This window comes from Meriones unguiculatus, chromosome 16 (assembly GCF_030254825.1).
Source record: "Meriones unguiculatus strain TT.TT164.6M chromosome 16, Bangor_MerUng_6.1, whole genome shotgun sequence".
Classification (NCBI taxonomy): Eukaryota; Metazoa; Chordata; class Mammalia; order Rodentia; family Muridae; genus Meriones; species Meriones unguiculatus.
Genome location: NC_083363.1, coordinates 7,258,475 through 7,277,297, shown reverse-complemented (window position 1 = coordinate 7,277,297; position 18,823 = coordinate 7,258,475). Strand labels below are relative to the sequence as shown.

The window sequence follows — 18,823 nt, the reverse complement described above, 5'->3', positions numbered from 1 at the left end:
TTCATCATCTGTGTCATTTCTACATCTGTTTCTGGGGATTGGTAGAGGGAGAAGGAGAGAGGGGGAGAAATGAGGAAAGGGAGAGAGAGAGAGACAGACAGAGACAGAGACAGAGACAGAGACAGAGAGACAGTAACATTCCATCCTGCAAGGAAGCTCCTTAAGGAAGTAAGCAACCCCAAGGTTTCAGGAAGTCCCTGAAACTTACCAGGAACTCGAGGCCCCTTTCTCCCCAAGCATATATGACCAGACAGCCTAAGCTTACTAGGAGAGGCTCAGGCCAGCCAAACCACCAGGAAGAAGCAGGGATCAGTGAAGGTACCTGGATAGTCTCAGAGCACCTAAACTGCATGCAAGAGACAGTCTCCAACCTGTCCAGATGCCCACAGGGTGTGCAGTGACGCCAGCCTTACAAACTCACCCACACTGGGGTGGGCTTTATAACACACTCTTTGAGTCATTTCTGTTCTTGGAAGTAAACCCAATAAAACTCATTGGTTAGCCAAGACCAAAGCATCCTTACTCTCGGCCTGTCACTGGCTCCCTGTCTGGGGTGACTAGGTATCTGTTCACATGTGCCCGGGAACAGTGTCTCACAACAGGGGGTCAGTAACAACCTTGGGTGCTGGTCTTCTCCTGTGTTGTTTGAAGCAGGGTGCCTCGGCCATGGCTGCTTTCTTTGGGTGAGCCAACTCTTGAGCTTCCAAAAAGTCTCTGCCTCCTACATCAGGCTGGGATTGCAAGCATGTGAACTACTATGCCTGGCTCATACCTGGCTTTGGGGACCCACACTCAGAGTTCAGGCTGGCCTGGCTAGCACTTCACCCACTAAGCCTCCCCGCCTCGAAGTGTGCGCTTTGAATACGGGTATTTGCAGGCGAGCTGTCAGCGTTTGCTCATGGTTCCTCAGAATGGCGCTACGAAAGCTAACTCTCCACTCTCTCTCTCTCTCTCTCTCTCTCTCTCGCTTTACAGAGTGTAGGAAAGCAAGGAACTGGAAGGAGGGAATCGTGCAGGGAGCACCTGGGAAAGGGTGGAAGGGAGGGGTGGAGAGAGGAGTCTCCTGTGAGAGCCACAGAGCTCTCACAGGAGCTCTGGTTTTCTCACCCGAGCTGGTTTTCTCACAGGAGCTGGTTTTCTCACCCGTGAAATGAAAGCTGAGTGGTTCGCAGCAGCGACTCGCTGTAAGCTTTGTCAGTTTTTTGAAGCAGAAGATGACAGGCCCCACACTGGCACTAAGTTTTTCTGTTCCCCGTTCCACGGTGAAGAAGTAAAGTGAAAATAACACTTTCGTCAAGGTGGCCTTCAAGCTTGCTCAGGCCAAGTACACGCTGGGGAGGGGGAAGTGCTGGAGGCAGGAGGCTGGAGAAGCCAGAGCAAAGTCCCACCAAAACACTGGGGAGAGAATTCCGGGGGTTGGCTTGGGCAAGGACAATGGAAGAGGTGAAAATTCTGCAGGTCCCGCCCGAGCAGTGGTGGTGCACGCCTTTAATCCCAGGCACGCGGGGTTAGGGGAAGCGCAGGTGTGGCTCACGCTATCCTCTCGCCAGCAAGAACGATGCAGCACACACAGGATCCTTCTGCAGTAAAGCTTTAATGCATCTTGAGAGGGAGAGCATAAGCTTACAGCGAGTAGAAATGGAGACCCCAAATGGCAGATACCCATCCCTTATATAGGAAACTGTCCTCCGCCTAGGATGTGTCAGTCCCTGATTGGCTGTTGCTCATCACCCCATATGACGCCCCGGGCTGGGCTCGTGACGACGGTTGCCCAACGGTCATAACGGTTTACCAGTTTTGAGGGCGGAAGCCAGCGCCATGGCAACCAAACCCCGGCTCTCCACACGCAGGCAGGTAGATCTCTGTGAGTTCTAGGCCAGCCTGGTCTACAGAGCAAGTTCCAAGACAGACGGATGAACAGAGAAACCCTGTCTCGAAAAACAAAACAAAAATTCTGTGAGTCCCTGGCAATAACCATTTCCTAAGTCATTGTACGTTGAAGCCACTGGTACATAAAAACATGGGTATGTTGCTCTCTTTGCTGTGACAAAAATGCCATGACAAAGCAACTTGGCAGGGGGTAATTTAATCTTTTTATTTATTTATTTTTATTTTATGTACACTGGTGTTCTGACATTGGCATGTATGTCTGTTCCAGGATCCCCTGGAACAGGACAGTGGTGAGCTGCCATGTGGACGCTGGGAATTGAACCTGGGTCCATCTGGAAGAGCAGTCAGTGCTTTTAACCGCTGAGCTATCTGCAGCCCAATTTCATCTCACACCTTACAGTCTATCACTGAAGAAAGCTAGTGCAGGGACTCAGGGCAGCAGCCTGGAGGAACTGAAGCAGAGACCTACCGGCTCGCTCCTCATGGCTTGCTTAGCTTGCTTTCATATACAACCCAGGCCCATCTGCCCAGGCATAGTGCCACATTAGTTATTAATCAAAAAAAATGTCCTACAGAAATTGCCAATCTGATGGAGGAGGAATTTTCTCATTTGAGGATCCCTCCTCCAAGATGACTCTAGGTTTGTGTCAATTTGACAAAAAACAAAACAACAAACAAACAAAATTTACCAGTTAGGGTTCCTGCCTGTGAAAGCTTGCTTTGAACAAGAACAAAATTAAAATTTTGAAATGTCCTCAAAAGCTGTAACCACAGAAGGGACGCATCTCTGCATTCGGTCAGGCTTCGGCACATTCCAGAAGTCCAAGGCCTCATCTACCCTAGAGCAAAAGCTGGCATCCTAACTGTATGCAGAAAGCCCACAGCCCCGATATATGCAAATAAGAAATAGAAACGAGGAGCTGAGAGTTGGCTCAGTGGTTAAGAGCACTTGCTGCTCTTGCAGAGGACCCGGGGTCCGTTCCCAGCACCCAGATGGTGGCTCACAACCATCCGTAACTCCGCTTCCAGGGGAGGCAACACCTTCCTCAGACCTCAGCAGGTACTGGGCACACACGTGGTACACAGACATATACACACAGCAAAACACCCACACACATAAAAAAAAAAAAAGATAAAAAGCTTCTACCACCATCTGCCTTTCATCCTCACAGAGTGGGGGTTGGGCTGTGGGGCATGTAGAAGGTGTGGGAGGGGGAAGGGCTGATCTCACTTGTGTCCACTTCCCCGATCTCATCTTATGTGTGCCCATCCCATGTGGCTAGCTGAGGGTCAAATCCACACCTGCTGCCTTCCCATCTGGCCCTATCTTCTGGCCGGGGTCCTCCTGCCTCAGTATCCCCTTTCCTGTGTTTAACCGTGTCCCTGTCCCAGTGCCCCAGGGTCAGGCTGCCGGCTGCCCAGGCAGCACTCTCTGATGTACACATGCTGTGAGCCACAAATGCCAGCCACCATGTGACTGAATGCTCTCAGAACCATATTAAACAGCAAGGGCTCGGAGAAATTAATAAGCTTTTTAATTAAAGCAGCATGGCCAAAGTGCTATCATTTCCATATGTAGCTGATATGAAATTAATGAGATATTTTACATTATCTCATTATACTGAGTGTTAAACCCGGTGGCTTCCCGCTCTTTCTGGGGCCTCGTGTGACCTAACAGCTCTGGCTACCATCACAGAGGAATTGGATTACAGACACACAGCTAATGGGGACACAGGTGTGGCTGCCTAGTTACACTGAATCCAGGACTTATCAATGCCACCAAAGTACAGAAGAGAAGACAGGATCTGTGGTCATGGACCGGCCCTGGGGAAAGGGAGGGGCTAGAAGGCTGGGGTCCTGTGGGATCTGGAAGCCAGCCTTTGCCCTGAGTATTGGTCATTCCTGACCTCTTTTCTCCCCTAAGTTGCTCTAGGTCAAGATTGCTGACCTTGGTTGACCAGGTAAGCTGGAAAAAAAAAAAAAAAATATATATATATATATATACATACATACATAACTGGTACAAGTACTTCTTCCACCTCATAGGGGCAGAAAGAGAGGGGAGGGTGCCTGGGGCTGGGGAATCAGTGCTTGTTGGCACAGGACTTCTGTTTGGGAAGATGGTTCTGGAGAAGGATGGTGAGGGTCACATGGCATTGTGAACAAGCTCTTACTGAACTGTACCTCAAACAGTTAAAATGATAACAGTTGTGTTATATGTAAGTGATGCCATGCCGAGGCACGCTTTTTCCTGCATGATTGACCTCTAACTGCACGTGGCCATTTCGAGAGGATTCAGGGACCGGCTTTCACCTTTCCTACAAGCACCACCCCCTCACCCACGAGGTCACTTACTCTTTAGTGTCACCTCAAGGACATGCAAGGAGAGGGGGGTCCTGGCCTCAAACTTTCTCCGTTATTTTTGCCACATTAAAACCTTTCTGCATCGGCTGCCATCAGAGATGATGGCTGGAAGGTTGTGGGGAGAAGACTCAGTGGGGAAAATGTTTGCTTTGCAAGCATGGGGACCCGAGTTTGATCCCTAGCACTCAGGCGAAGAGGAGGGAGGACACTGTAATCCCAGTGCTGGCGAGGCACAGACAGGGGATCCCTGGGGCTCTCTGACTAGCTGGCTTTAGGTCAATGAGAGAAAGACCATCTTGAAGGACATGGATGGAGCTCCCAGATGACACATGAGGCCACGCCCTCCCCCCAGCTTCTGCTTGCACCACCTACACACATGCATTAGAATAGAAAGGCTCACAGGAGCTGAGAACTAGCGAACTGGCCAGTGACTTATCAATGGGACGTTGGACCCTCCCCTGGCCCTCCCAGCCAGCTATATGTGACTTTCCTAATTGCACATGGCCTTGTGGCCTCAGGAGTAAACCACGAGAGTGGCAGGATAGCAGGAGAGAGGATTCCTGCTAGGGGCAGTGGCTAGCCATGCTAGAGATGAGGCTTTCTGGTGCTGTGGCTGCTTTGGGGCTCACGCATACCTCTGTAAGTGGCCCCCCTCACGCTCTGTAAGCAAACATGACAAGCTCCCTGGTTGCCAAGTTGGTGGAACTGAACTTGAGTTTGTCACTGGTGCCCTATCTGGTGGGGGAAAGGTTCAGGTGTAGATTATGTTCCCTAGGGAAAGAGTTTGTAAAACACAGGGCTTCCCTATGAAGCCCAGGCCGGCCTCAAACTCAAGTACTGGAATTACAAGCATGAGCTAACAGGTTCATTGTTTGCTCTTCGTACTTTTTTTTTCCAAACCATCAGAAAATTTCTAGTCCAATAATATCCTATTCTTCCCTTGAATCACTCTCATTTCCAAATGTTCAGACAAAGAGAACCAGGCAGAACCTTCTTTCTCTTTCCTGAAATTTTCAAGTTGCTGTCTTTCAGAAAGTCAGGACACACTTGTGGGTTTTGTGTGTGTGTGTGTGTGTGTAGGTTAGAATTGACGTGTGCCTGTCTTCCCCTGCTTTACATTTCAGTGATAGACAGAAACTTATAGAAAGAAACATGTCTCTATAACATGCCTCCAGCAGTCAGCTGGAGAAGCAGGCTCTGTTTATTAACTTATTAATTTATTGATTTATCTTTTACCTGTCTTCAGATAGGGTCTCATGGAACCCAGGCTGGCCTTGAACTTGCTCTACAGTCAGGAATGAACATGTGATTCTCCACTTCCTGAGTGGTGGGATTCCAGGCGTATCTTGCCATGCTCTGTTTATGTCACATTAGAAATTGTGGCTTTAGGGATCGAACCCAGGGCTTTGTGGATTCTAGGCAGACATCTGCCTACCAACTGAGCCAGATCCTGGGTTCATAAATCCCCTCTTCACCCACTCTCTGATCTACTGTGCAATCCTCTTGTGAGTAAAACAAAACCTACATTAGAAATTTTATTTATTAGCTGGGCCATTAAAAAAAAATCTACTAAACCCCAGGAGCTTCCAGCCCACCAGAGCGAGTGGCTTTCTCTGTTTAACCTGCGAAGAAAGTTACTTCCCGAAGACCTGTCTGCATTTCGGTCCCTCCCTACCTGCCTTATAGAGCCCTTTGTTGCCTACAAAGCCAACCTCCATTGCCCAGCTCACTGAAACAATTTGGACATCAATTCCCAAATAAAAGTCGTCCTGAAGTGGGCAGGGCTTGGTGGTAGAGTGTGCTTAGCATGTACAAGCAGCCTCCTCATGACATTACAGATGGCTGTGAGCCACCATGTAGGTGCCAGGAATTGAACTCAGGACCTCTGGAAGAACAGACTGTGCTCTTAACCACTGAGCCATCTCTCCCGCTAGTAAAGTTCAGTTTCAGCAAGAACCCACCCTCAAATCTGATCTGTGTGTGAGGGTTGGTGTGGCAAGGTCTTACGTAGCCTAGGCTGCTCTAGTTTGGTTTGTAGCTGAGGCTAGCCTTGAACCCGTGATCCTCTTGCATCCACACCCCAAGTGCTGGGGTTACAGGTATGTGTGTGCCTCCACACTTAGTGGGATTGCTATCAATTTCTGAAGAATCCCTGGTCCTCTTTGTCTTCAGGATAAAGATGTCTGGAGACCCCAGCCCAGCATTCAGCAGGAAGCCTGTCAGGTCACCTTGCCCAACCTCCTTCTCACGGTGGTCCTCCCCAATGGGGCTGGAAATCCCCAGTCTCTGCCCCTGCATGGTCCCTGCACCTGCTGGGTTGTTGAGAAGGGAGTCTGCCTCAATGAACTTTGACCCTCCACATGGCACCCCACCGGTAACTTCTTTTTACACACAGACACCTGGGGCCATGGAAGGTATGCAAAATCAGTGTGTCACAGTCCAGCAAAGCAAGCTCAGGACACTTGCAGGGACTGAAGTGTTACAGTGTGGTCATTGTCCACAGTGAAATCAAACCAGGTATCAATAACAGGAACTCATCAAACAATCGGGGCCCACGTAACCTAGTTTTAAATGATCCATGGATAAGAAAGAATCTCAGGGGAAATTTAAAAAGACAGTGAACTGAGGGAAAATGAAAATACGATATATCAAATTTAGCCCTGGGGCACACAGCTAAAGCCTGGCTGGGGAGGAGGAGATTTACAGGGCTAATGCAACCTAGATAAAAAGGACCAAATAAACCCAAACAAATCCGAAGGAAGAAATACAGGAGAAGAAATTAAATACAATGCAGAAAGTCAGGGGGACAGAGCTGGGTCTCGGGAAAGATCGGTAAACTTCCTGCAGGGCTGAGAAGGGAGGCGAGGACCAGCTGCTAACAGTGGGAAATGGAAGAGCAAGCGTCACTCCATACTCCCATGGCAGCAAGGGTGTGACCAGCGGACACTGCCGAGCATCCCCACAGGTAACAGCTTATGTGAGAGGGGTCAGCCGTTTGAACAGCACAGATCAGCACACACATCTACCACAAGAGACTCACTGGAACAGCTCCATATGCTAGGAAGGAGATGGGATCAATGATGAAGATGTACGGTCAACAGAGACACAGCCTTCACCTCAGAGCAAAGAGGAGACAGGTTATTCTGTTGCAGCAATGGATTAGTTTTGTGAAGTTATTATGGCAACAGAACAAAGCCAACCATGATTCAAGGCACTTTGGAACACATTCCTGTAGATGCAAGGTAGGCAGGAAACCCCTCCCACAGCCTCAGGTGCTGTTTTAGGGAGGGCACTCTTAGCCTTTGGGTGGGTGGAAGGCAGGGGTCTGTTTGTTATGTCCCCAAAACATTTACCCAATAGTCACACAATATTATGTCGCACACAGCAATGGCCAATAAATGGCTATGAAGGGGCTAAGATAGCCCAGGATAAGTTGGCTCTGGACCTGCAACATTCCAGCTCCCCAGAATCACAGAGGTTCCAATGAATGAATTGGCCCTGTAGAATCTTTACATGGGTGTGGATTTTTGGGGGACCCTCAGTTCACAGTACTCCTCCATCCCTCCCAAATGCCCATTATCCAGCTGAAAATTATTCCAGGCATCTGAAGAGAAATTGGCACCAATCTATAACCCCTTTTGCACAAAACAGAGGGGCAGAGGTCCTCAGTTCTTATATGAACTAACATTACTCTGAGACCAAGTCAGACAATAAAGAAGCAACTACAGATTAATGTCACTTTTTACTGCCCGTGAAGAAATCCTTAACAAAATATCAGCAAGTTGAATTCAGTACTTGTATCCACAAGAGTGGGCAATTTTTATCAGCTGGAGTTTATTCTGGGGTGCGAAAAAAAAAAAAGTTCAGCATTCAAAAACTGCCAAGGCAATCTATCACTTCGAACCCAGGGATGCCGCTAGGGCATTTCCTAGCCAAAGATTCATTTTGTGTATGTGCACGTGTGTGTATGTATAGATGGAGGTCAGAGGTCAGCCTTGGGTGTTATTTTCCTCTACCGTGCTTTTTGGGACAGGGTCTCCCATTGGCCTAGATGTTTGCCAAGTCCGCTATACTGGCTGGCCAGTGAGCCTCAGGAATCTGCCTCTCTCTGGCTCCTCCACACCACTGGAATTATAGAGGCGTGCCACATAGCCTGCTTTCTGTGTAGGTTCAGGGACTTGAACTCTGGTCCTTGTGCTTGTGTGGTGGAAGAGGGAAAAACCAGACGGTCATAGCAGTCAACACAGTGAAAGTGTTGGACAAAACATACCCAGTCATGATACAGATGGCCTGACACGTAGAAGGAAACCTAGCCTTAATTTTTTAAAGGTCACCCACAAAAACATCATTCACGCATAAAGACAGGCTCCCCACTTCATCACCACTGAAGAGGAGGAATGAGGCTCTGTCAGCCTTTACTCACAGTGCTGGCTTCCCCCCTGTGCAAGAAAGTATAATCCAGACCGGCAAGGCTCACGTGTCAGTGGGGAGGAGAATCTTGACTGTCAACCTGACGGCATTTAGGATCACATAGGGAACAAGTCCCTGAGTGACTCTGTGAGGGCATTTCCCAGGCAGGTTGGACTGAATGGGACGGTCCACTCTGGTACCGCAGCACCTTATTTTGGGTTCTGGACTGAATATAAAAGAGACGCTGAACTGGGCTCCAGCATTCACCTCTCTCTGCCTCCTGATTGTGGATGCAGTGGGCCCAGCTGCCTCAGGCTCCCACTGCCGTGCCTTCCCTGCCGTAACATTGCCCCTCAAACTGTGCGCCCGAATAAACCCTTCCTTCTCCCTCCCACATAACACTTCCATTGATTCTCTGGGAGTTTCACATCATGCACCCCGTCATAATTCCTTCCCAGTCCTTCCATGCCAACTCCCCTTTGTGACCTCCCCACCCGAAGAAGTAAAAATAAAACAAGAAATAAACAAGTCGACTGGAGCATAGCCAATCTCCCCTTAAATAGAACTGAGTCCTCCCCCTCCCTCACCTGCACCAGAAGCCATCAATTGTTGACTCTTCAGCATCTTCATCACACTCTTTGTTTTGTTTTTCAACACAGGGTTTCTCTGTAGCCCTGGTTGTCTTGGACTCATTTTGTAGACCAGACTAGCTTGAACTCACAGAGATCCACCTGCCTCTGCCTCCCAAGTGCTGGTAATCAAGGCATGCACCACCTGGTAATCAAGGTGTGCCCAGCCTGTCACACACCACACTTAAGAATTCTTTTCAGTGGCTTCCTGTGCAACCTCCAGAGCCACACAGGATCACACATCATGTCACACGATCACTAATGGAAAGCAGCTCCCTCCACTCAGCAGACCTCTTAAAGCCTAAGAACAAAGATAGGGAAGGTGACTCAGCTAAGGTGCTCGCTGTGGAAGCACGGAGGCCTGCCTTCAATGCCCAGAATACTGAGAAAAGCTAAGTGTGGAGGCTTGTGTTTCTAATCCCGGCACGGAGGGGCCTGAGAGATCTCGGGGGCTCTCTCTCTAACCTGCTGGCTAGCCTACTTGGAAAGTTTCAGTCCAGAGAAAGCCCTAGTCTCAAGAGAAAGCAAGGTAGACAGGTTACTCTCATTGGAAGGAAAAGACTGCCAAGGTTGGTGCATGTCTTAGTTACTTTGCTATTGCATTGATAAAGCACCGTGAACAAGGCGAGTCATAAAAGAAAGCGTTTAATTGTGTTCACAGATCTAGAGGGTTAGAGCCCATGACTCATGGCCGACAGGCACGGCTGAGTACATCTTGATCCATAAAGCAGAGAGAGACAGCTGGAAATGGTGCAGGTTCCCCCTCCCCCCCAAAGCTCACCCCGGTGACACACAAGATCACTCTTCCTAATTATTCCCAAGCCGTTTCACCAACTGGGGACCAAGTATTCAAATAGAGGAGCCTGTGGGAGGCCTTCTCGTTCAAACCAGTGCACATGTACATCCTCCCAAAGGAGGAGAAGAAAAAGGAGGAGGAGGAGGAGGAGCAGGAGGAGGAGGAGGAGGAGGAGGAGGAGGAGGAGGAGGAGAAAGCTCACACTTTCCAGGGTGCTCCTTCCAGAGAAATCAGGTCATAGCCACACAACACCTGATGATTAATTACTCACAATTACCCAAACCAGAACCCAGCCCAGGCTTCCATTTACTAGTAACCCACTAGTAGCCTTGCATACAAATTGGTCAGTCCACACTGTGTCCATTTGTTTGGCAGCAAGGAGGGTCACGCTTCTGATATAGCTATGACAACTAATCTCATTTGTCAACTTGAGATGAGATTTAGAGTCTTTAGAAACAAAACAAACTTGTAAGGGATTCTCTTGATGAGGTTACTTGGGGTGGGAAGACTCATCCTCACAGAAGGTACTGAGAGGATGACATAAACTCCAATTTGTCTCCATTTTAGGACCAGGCCTGATTTTAAATGAAAAGTCATCAGTCCCAGGAATTAGACCATAGGTCATCAATTCCAGGAAAAAGACCATAAAATCCCCTACCCAAGGAACAGCATGTGGATAACCACAAGAATGGGAAAATATCTTGTCTCTGGATGGGGCATCTGTGCCAGGAAGCCTTATCTCATCCTGTAGTCAAACATTTGGGGCACTGGAATGCAGTCCACACAGACCACCTGGACGCAAGCCAATGAGGACTCGACCCTCGTAACTTCCTTGGTACCCACCAAAGAGGTTTTAGATTACCTAACCCTTGCTAGAATTCCCCTCCTTTCCTATAAAAAAAAAAGCCTGCAAGCCTTTGTCTAGGGTCGCCATTTTGTAAAACGGTTTGGCCCTTGCATTCAGGTTTTTGATGACTAAAACCCTCTTGCAGTTGCATTTGTGAGTGGTGGTCGCTCTGCAGTGATTTCTGACTTAACAGGTGCCACCGTCTCCTGGCTGGGGTCCCAGGCAGCAAAGGAGAGAGTAGGCAGAGCACCAGCGGTCATCAATTTCTGCTTCTTTTTTCTTTGATTGTTACTCATTACTTTACTTGCCCTCCCTCCTCTCCTCCCAGGCCCTCCCTCTCACTTCCCCTCTTTCTGCTTCCCGACTGTGGATATGATGTGACCAGCTGCTTCTTATTACTGCCATCACGCCTTGGCCGTCAGGACGCGCTGTACCCTCAAACCGAGAACCAAAACATACCTCTTGTCAAGTACTTTGTCCCAGCATTAAGGAAAGTGACTGCTGAAGATGCCATACCTTTGGTGGACGCCTGGGGTGGAGTCGGGTGGCATGATGCTGAGGGCAAAAGGCCGGTCCAACTCCCTTTGAGTCTTGGGGAATCCCGGAAGCCTGGCCCACCCTGAGGATTCCCGAGAGACAACGGGAAGATGCGGAGGGCTGCACCATTCCTCCCGACTCTTCCCGCACACTCAGTGTTTGGAGGTCTTTTGGCCCTTTGGCCTTGGAGCGTTACCTGGGAGCAAGGAGGCTATCTCAGCCTTCTGCGGTTCCCCATCGACTAGGCTTTGGGAGAGGAAATTCCACCTCTCATAGATCAGCGGTCTGCACACCTGAATCCGCAGGCAGCAGGAAGAGAGAGTGAGCCGCTAGGTCTGGCTTGAAATGCTGAAACCTCAAGGCCTGCCCACAAGGAACACGCTTCCTTCAACAAGGCCACGCCTACTCCAACAAGGCCACACCTCCTAGTAGTGCCACTCCCTTTGAGCCTATAGGGGACATTTTTACTCAGTCCCCGACAGGCCTTTATTCTTCCACAAGCAGCTGGCCTTGAACCCTTGCGGCCTGTGGGGGTGAGGGGAGTGGGAGGGATCAGGTGGCTGGAGAACCAATGCGAGCTGATTCCTCTGGGAATCTTTTTCTTTTCTGTTTTGCTTTTGAGCACGTTTGGTAATGCAGCTAACACATTGCTTTTCAAAATGTAATTAAAATATTAGTATGTCATTCCCCCTCCCTCTCCTCCCTTCTACCCTTCCTGTGTCGGTCTGTCACACACATATGCAGCTTTTCCTTTAACCATCAGCGTTACATACACATGTAAGGTAATAAACACGTAAATACACATTGCTGGCTTTGTTTAGTGTTGCCTGCATTTGTTTCTTGTTTGTTTGTTTGCTTGTTTGGTTTGGTTTTGTCTTTTGAGACAGGGTTTCTCTGAGTAGCCTTGGCTGTCCTGGACTCACTCTGTAGACCAGGCTGACCTTGAACTCACAGAGATCCTCCTGCCTCTGCTGGGATCGCAGGTGTGCGCCACCGCCGCCGCCCAGCTTGCGTTATGTTTCTTAATACTGAATAACCAGCCACGTGCTCGTCCCTGGGGAACACTGATTCTTTCTCTCCCAGCAGTTGTTAATTGTTGGTAGCTCTTCGTTTACGGATGGACCCTGTGACCATCCTCCCCTCCCCCCATCCACGTTGTGATGTCAACTGCCGTTGGAGTCGTTCAGGCCCTGTTTAAGCAGCCATCCTCTGGGTCCTGTTTGTCCATCCCCTTCATCTGCCCTCCTGGAACCTTCCATCTTCCCACAGTGCCCGTAGCTTGCCTGCGGTCTTTGTTCTGCATTTATCCCACAGTCCCTTGTCTCTATGGCCCTTTATCAGTTCTTAATAGTTAGATGTTTTGTTTTGTTTTGTTTTGTTTTGTTTTGTTTTTTTCTCAAGGCCAAATGCACAGAGACCACTCATTCACCTCTTATTTGGGGAGATGCTTTTTGCAGATATAATGCTGGCATGCAAGGACCCTCATTGTGACCCCATGTCCTTATAAGTAGAGGGAGGTGTGGACACAGCCACATACTGAGGGGAGGGCATGAAAGGGCGGGTAGAGGCTAGTGTGACAACACATGAGGGAACTCCAGAGACTTCCAGGAGTTTCTGAGAAGCTAAAAGATGCTGGAAGGACCCTCTCTAGCGGACCTCCAGAGGAAGTAGGCCCTGTGAACCATGGACCCCTGCCCTGGACTTCTGCCTCAGCACAGAAAGAATTCATCCCTGCTGATTCGGGCTCCCATTGCGTGTGGTCATCGGTTACCACAATATGGGAAACAGACGATGAGTGTTATCCACAATCTGAGGAGGTTCCAGGGCAGCTCTGGCAGGCTTTGTAGAACAGGTGGCTTTTGAGAGGAGCTCTGTCCCGAAGGCAGAGCTAGCCCAGCTCACAGGTGTAAGAGCACAGTGGGAGTCAGAGGAGGGTTGAGCAGGCTCAGGCCCCGGAAGCTCCCTGGTGCTTCCACTGAGGATAGCTTGTCGGTGGGCAGTGGGTGACTGTACACAGAGCCCTCCCCTGCCTGACTTCTCCCCAGCTGGCACCACTCTCCCCAGAATTCGGTATCTCCCCTGCAAGCAGCAGCTTAATCAGAGGGAGCTGTCCGGCTGTCTGTATGTCTGTCTGTAGTGCTTCCTTCCTAGTGCTGAAGGGTTGGACATTGGCTGGTGACAGTGTCCCTGTACACAGACTGGTTAGCAACCTGCACAGCCAGCTGTGGGGGGGGGGGTCAGTGGGGGAAGGCCTGGACTTCCTTCCTGGCTGACTCTGAGATGTGAGGCAGGTCAAAGACAGAGAGGCAGGAAGGAGTCCAGTAACCTGTCCACTTCAGTGTATCTTAGGCAATGAGATTTAGTAGGTCCCAGGACAAAATCCCATCTTCCCCCACACAGCGCTCATGGGTGGATCCATTTCTAGGGGAGTAGGAAAAACAGTGAGTGAGTGGACCAATCAGTGAGGTTGGTTGATGAGGCTGGGATTTACAGTTTGACCAGTAAAAACCCCTGGTCTCAGCCCTGGGACAAGGGGTTGGCTGGTCACCTTGGGGTGTAATAAAGGACAATAAAACCAGGAAGGGGAGAGGAGCTCCCCAGTGAGTGGGATGAGGCTGGGTCATTCAGCACAGAGGTTAGGGAAAGGCCTGGCAACAGGTGTTGGAGAAGAGTTTGGGCAGACCCCCCCCTCGCCATGGTGACGACCATGTCCTATTTCCTCCCTACGATGCACTTGTTTATAGGAGATGGTGTGAGGAGATCCAGGCTAGGCCCTTATGCTGGGGGTGTCCTGGGTTGTCCATGTGGCATTGAAGTCCATTTTCAGAAGGCAGAGGATGAGGCCTGGGAGAGGGGAGATGGAGGCGAAAGCAGCCCAGGGGAGCAGTTGTTTGGAGACACCGAGGAAAGGCTTCCGTGATGTTTTCATCTGGAACCTCACGGGTGAAAGTGATCTTGGATCCGGAGTCTAGAACTAAGGTGTGTGTGTGTGTGTGCAGTTTTCTGGGAGAGGGGAAGAGGCTGCAGCTGCAAAGAGTGAGACAAGCAGAGGCGGGAAAGTGAAAGGAGCAATCCTAATCGCCCTTGGCTAGGTGCTCACTGGCCCTACACAACGAGCAGGCATAGCACTCAGCAGACAGGGCTCCTCCCAGTTCCCAGGCAGGAAGCCAGAAGTCTGGGTGGTCTGGGCCAGCAGGCCATGTTGGGGCAGGAGCACCTCTGTCCTCCCCTGGGGTGAAGAATGGGCAGGTCTCTGGTCCTCTTATGCTGGGTGCAAACTTCAGTCTCTGGGCTCCACACCCATGGCCTCATGGCCTCGTGCTCAGGGCACCACAGCGTCCCAGACCACCGATTATGAAAATACATAGTAACCACAGGGTTCAGAGTTGAGAAAAATAAAAAGAGCAATTGATGAAGATGGTCCCCAAGAGGAAAATGAGCAAAGGATTTGCATTCATAGAAGCGGACAGCTATATGGCTAGTGAGTAAATAAAAAGCTTTCCAACTTAAAAAAAAAAAATTAGAAAAGGCACTGACCCCACCGGCCACCCACAATATGGAAATTAAGGGGAAGTGGTAGGCGCATTCTCCTTCAGAAGGAGAAGCCAGAGCATATGATTAAAGACTGGGGGGAGGGGCCGCCAGAGCCATACCCAACAAGCTGGAGAATAATTCATCAGGAGAGGTGACCAGGGCAGCTCAAAAAGAGCGCTATTGTTACCTAATTTAGAGTCTGGTAATACTGAGAGAATAGTTAGCACTCTAAGTTTGTTAGCTGGATGGTTTAAGAGTTGCTAGTACCAAAAAGGAAATTGCTGAAGCAAGACTGTCAGATTAAAAGTCATTTGCAAGTCACTCCTGAATGACTCCAACCAAACCTTCGGTCTCTGCTCCTCCTGGTGTGGGTGGGGCAGGATGTGGATGTTCACAGCTCGGCTCCTCAGGCTGGGTGAGTGACTCTGAGTCTTGGGGGCCTCCTTCGTCCTAACGCCCCTCCAAGTACAGAAGCCAGCTGGTCCTGTCGCCAGGCTGATGCCCAGGTCCTCCAGCCTTCTGCTTTCTCCTTACCAGAGCAGAGTCCCAGGCAGTCTGCTTCCCAGCTGGCCGCTTACTCAGACATGGGGCCCCTTCCATTCATTTCCAGCTGTTGACAGCAGATGTCCCTGAAGATGACCAGAAAGGAGGGCACTAGGAGCTTTTCCTAGTGCAGTCATCCCAAGACTCAGAACTCAGGATCCCAGGACCTAGGGGGTAGGGGTGGGGGAAAGTCCTTGATAGCAGGTGAAGTGGGAAGAACAGATGGAAATCGTAGTTGGAGGATCTTTTCTCCAGCCAATATGGAAAAAAGTGGTGGCTGTCCTGCCCTGTAGGGTGACAGAGGACAGAGGACGCAGAGCCTCCGGAGTTCGACTGTATTCTGACAAACTAAAGTGGTGTACACGTGAGGGCTGAGTGAGTCAAGTGAAACTGAAGCCGTTGGCGTGGTTCGAGGTCGAGAGGCTGAGGGGGGAGGGCTCTAAATTCAAAGGCCAGCCTGGACTACATGGACAGTATGAGGTCAGCCTCAGCAACATGGTGAAGAAAACACATACACACACAGAGAGACAGAGGCATTTGTCCAATGAATTAATAAAAGATGAGAAGCAATATTCAGCCAGAGAGATTGGTGCTTTAAGGAAAACCAAACCAGGATGCAAAGGTGGATCAACTCTTCACAGGGTGGCCTCTGCAGGGAGCCCTCTGGCCCCATGGCCTGGGAGAGGGCCAGCGGCTTCCCTGTGCTTCTTCTAAACCGAGAACTCAGAGCCCAGGTCCATGAGAGCACAAGGGGGACGCGTAAGCAGGGTGTGTGTGACCATCTCCATTGTGACATTTGGGGCCTGTCTCCCTGGGCAGTCACCACGCCACCTGGAAGGTCCCCAGTGCCTGCCTTCCAAAAGTTGGACACACTGAGCGTTTGAGTGTAAATCCCAATTCCCTGTGAGCACGATGCAGCTGTGCCGGTGGTCAGGAAGGCATCTGCCTCCCACATCACCCCTCTCATGGCTGGTCCCCCAGCCTGCCTCGTTCTCCATCTTCTGTACACATCACTGATGCCTTCCCCCTGTTTATAAACACAGGGCATGCACATATGCCCGAATGTCCCCCTTTGCTCATAAACACAGGACACACGCACGCCCCTGCACTCGGCACCGTTCTGATGTTTAATGTGGAATTTACAAGGAACCTCACACATTTCACTGTTCAACCACTGGAAGACGATACATCCGAGGGGAAAACCAGAGTCCTTGGGAGACCGAGTGCAAGACCCAAAGAAAAAGTACAGACCCATTTCTGTATAAGAATATATTATTTAAAAGACAGTTTAAAAATAAAAATTCTGTACAGCATCGTGAATTCCTGTTTTTATACCAGTGAACAAAATGGTTCTTAGAAAACATGGTCTGTGGCGGGTCATCAGGGGGTCGCCTGGGCGTGACCCTCTTTGTGTGGAGGATCCTGGGAAGCCCCACTGGCTCTGTCCGCTCAGAGGCCACAGCTCCGCTGCTTTAACCGGTACAGTCTGCTGGGAAAAGAGGAAGACGGCATGTTTTTCTCGGTGGGAACTGGAGAAGGCACAGCCACAGGACTGTTGAGATGGTAATAGAATAGATGGGATATTAGCATATCACAGACATGCTATCGGAAAGACCTGGGCTGGGGAGTGCTAGGAGCCAACCCTGCTTTTGCAGAGGACCCAAGTTCGAGCCCCGGCAGCCACAGCCGCCTGTAACTCCAGGGTATCCAATACCGTCTTCTGTTCCCTATGTTCACATACCCACCCATACATACATAGTTACAAATAAAATAAAGCCTTTTCTTTAAAGCAGAAGTAGAGCTGGAGAGGTAATCCAGTGGCTAAGAGCACTGGATGCTCTTCCAGAGGACCCAGGTTCAATTCCCAGCATCCACATGGCGGCTCACAACTATCTGTAACTCCAGTTCCAAGTGATCCAGTGTATTCTTCTGGACTCCACAGACACTAGGCATTCAAGTGATGCCCAGACACACAAGCAGGCAAACACACAAACACACACATGGCCAAATGGGGTACTAACTGGGGAATGAAAGGGAACCATCTGGATAGGATAAATGGGTGAAGGGCAGGGCAGGAAGGGATGAGAGGGGATTAACAACACAATACGTATGAAGACACCAGGGTGAAAACCATTAGTTTGTATACTAACCTATAAAATATATATATAAAAAAAATGAGGTTGGGGCTAGAGAGATTCTTCACTGTTGAGTTAGGAACACCAACCAGTTGCTCTTGCAGAGGACATGAGTTCAGTTCCCAGCACCCACATGGCAGCTCACAACCAAGTGTAACTCCAGTTCCAGGGGATCCAATGACCTCTTCTGTCCTCCCTGGACACACACCTGATGAACACACTCAAACAGGCAAACACACATGCACACAAATAAAATAAATCTTAAGAAGAAGAAGAAGAAGAAGAGGAGGAGGAAGAGGAAGAGGAAGAAGAATGAGGTTGTCAGCCACACCACACACATAGGCAAAATTAGGCAATGTCAACGCCATTTTTCTTTTCAAGAACACAACCTGGCTTCAAAGCTCACTGGAGGCCTTGGTATGGAACAGCAGTTCACATAACCAACCGCTCAAGTCCCAGTAACAGCACGGTGATCTGGGGCTGACAGAGGTGGCGGCACATGGCTGTCGCTCGCAAAGGTTTTACCAAAAGCACGTCTCAGGCTGAAGTCCTCGCTGTTTCCCCTTCAAACCCGGCTTCTGGGCTCCCTGCACGAACCTGCAGCTTCCCTGGCAGGCGCCTACCAGCCACACGCATAGGGAGAGGTTAGCATTCGCTGAAGTATGCGCTGGCCGAGTAGTTGCATCGAGTGAAGGGCTGTTGCAACGGACGTTTTGGTTTCTTTGCAAACGCAGACATGCTATGTGAATGTGTCTTTGTTCTAATCTCAGGTGTGGGATTTTAGCTGGGCTTCAGTTTGTCCATGGCTGATAATTGCCTCATTCGAGGCGAGGCATGGCTTTTGCCAGCTGATAACGGCCTTCCTCTTGGTGGCATGGAGAGGGGCATGGGCTAGGGTTCTGAGGGTATAAATATGAGAGCCCAGAAAAAGGTATGTGTGTGTGCGGTGTTGGCGTGTGGCCTGTAGCACTCTGGAGAGACCAGAGAGACAGATGGTGTGATGGTTTGGAGCAGAGAGATGGAGAGAAATGCTTTGGGGAGCAGCGGCTTGGAGGGGACTCCTGGATGCCTTTGCTGTTGACGGAGATTGGTATAGCCCTAAAAAAATTCCTTTGACCCTAAACATACAAGAGAAGAG

General features: G+C 49.9%; 1 protein-coding gene across 6 annotated transcripts in view; it reads right to left on the bottom strand.

Moving 5' to 3' along the window:
* Positions 1–16,654: 16,654 nt before the first annotated feature.
* The window catches only part of Pde9a (phosphodiesterase 9A), an 84,504-nt gene continuing 82,335 nt past the window's right edge, over positions 16,655–18,823 (bottom strand). For 4 of the 6 annotated variants that reach the window (XM_021645152.2, XM_060369217.1, XM_060369221.1 and 1 more), the window contains one exon: positions 16,655–17,039. The gene's annotated coding sequence lies outside the window, so the exon portion shown is untranslated. The remainder of the gene's footprint in view (positions 17,040–18,823) is intronic. The other 2 variants (XM_021645153.2, XM_060369218.1) reach the window with 1 other exon arrangement.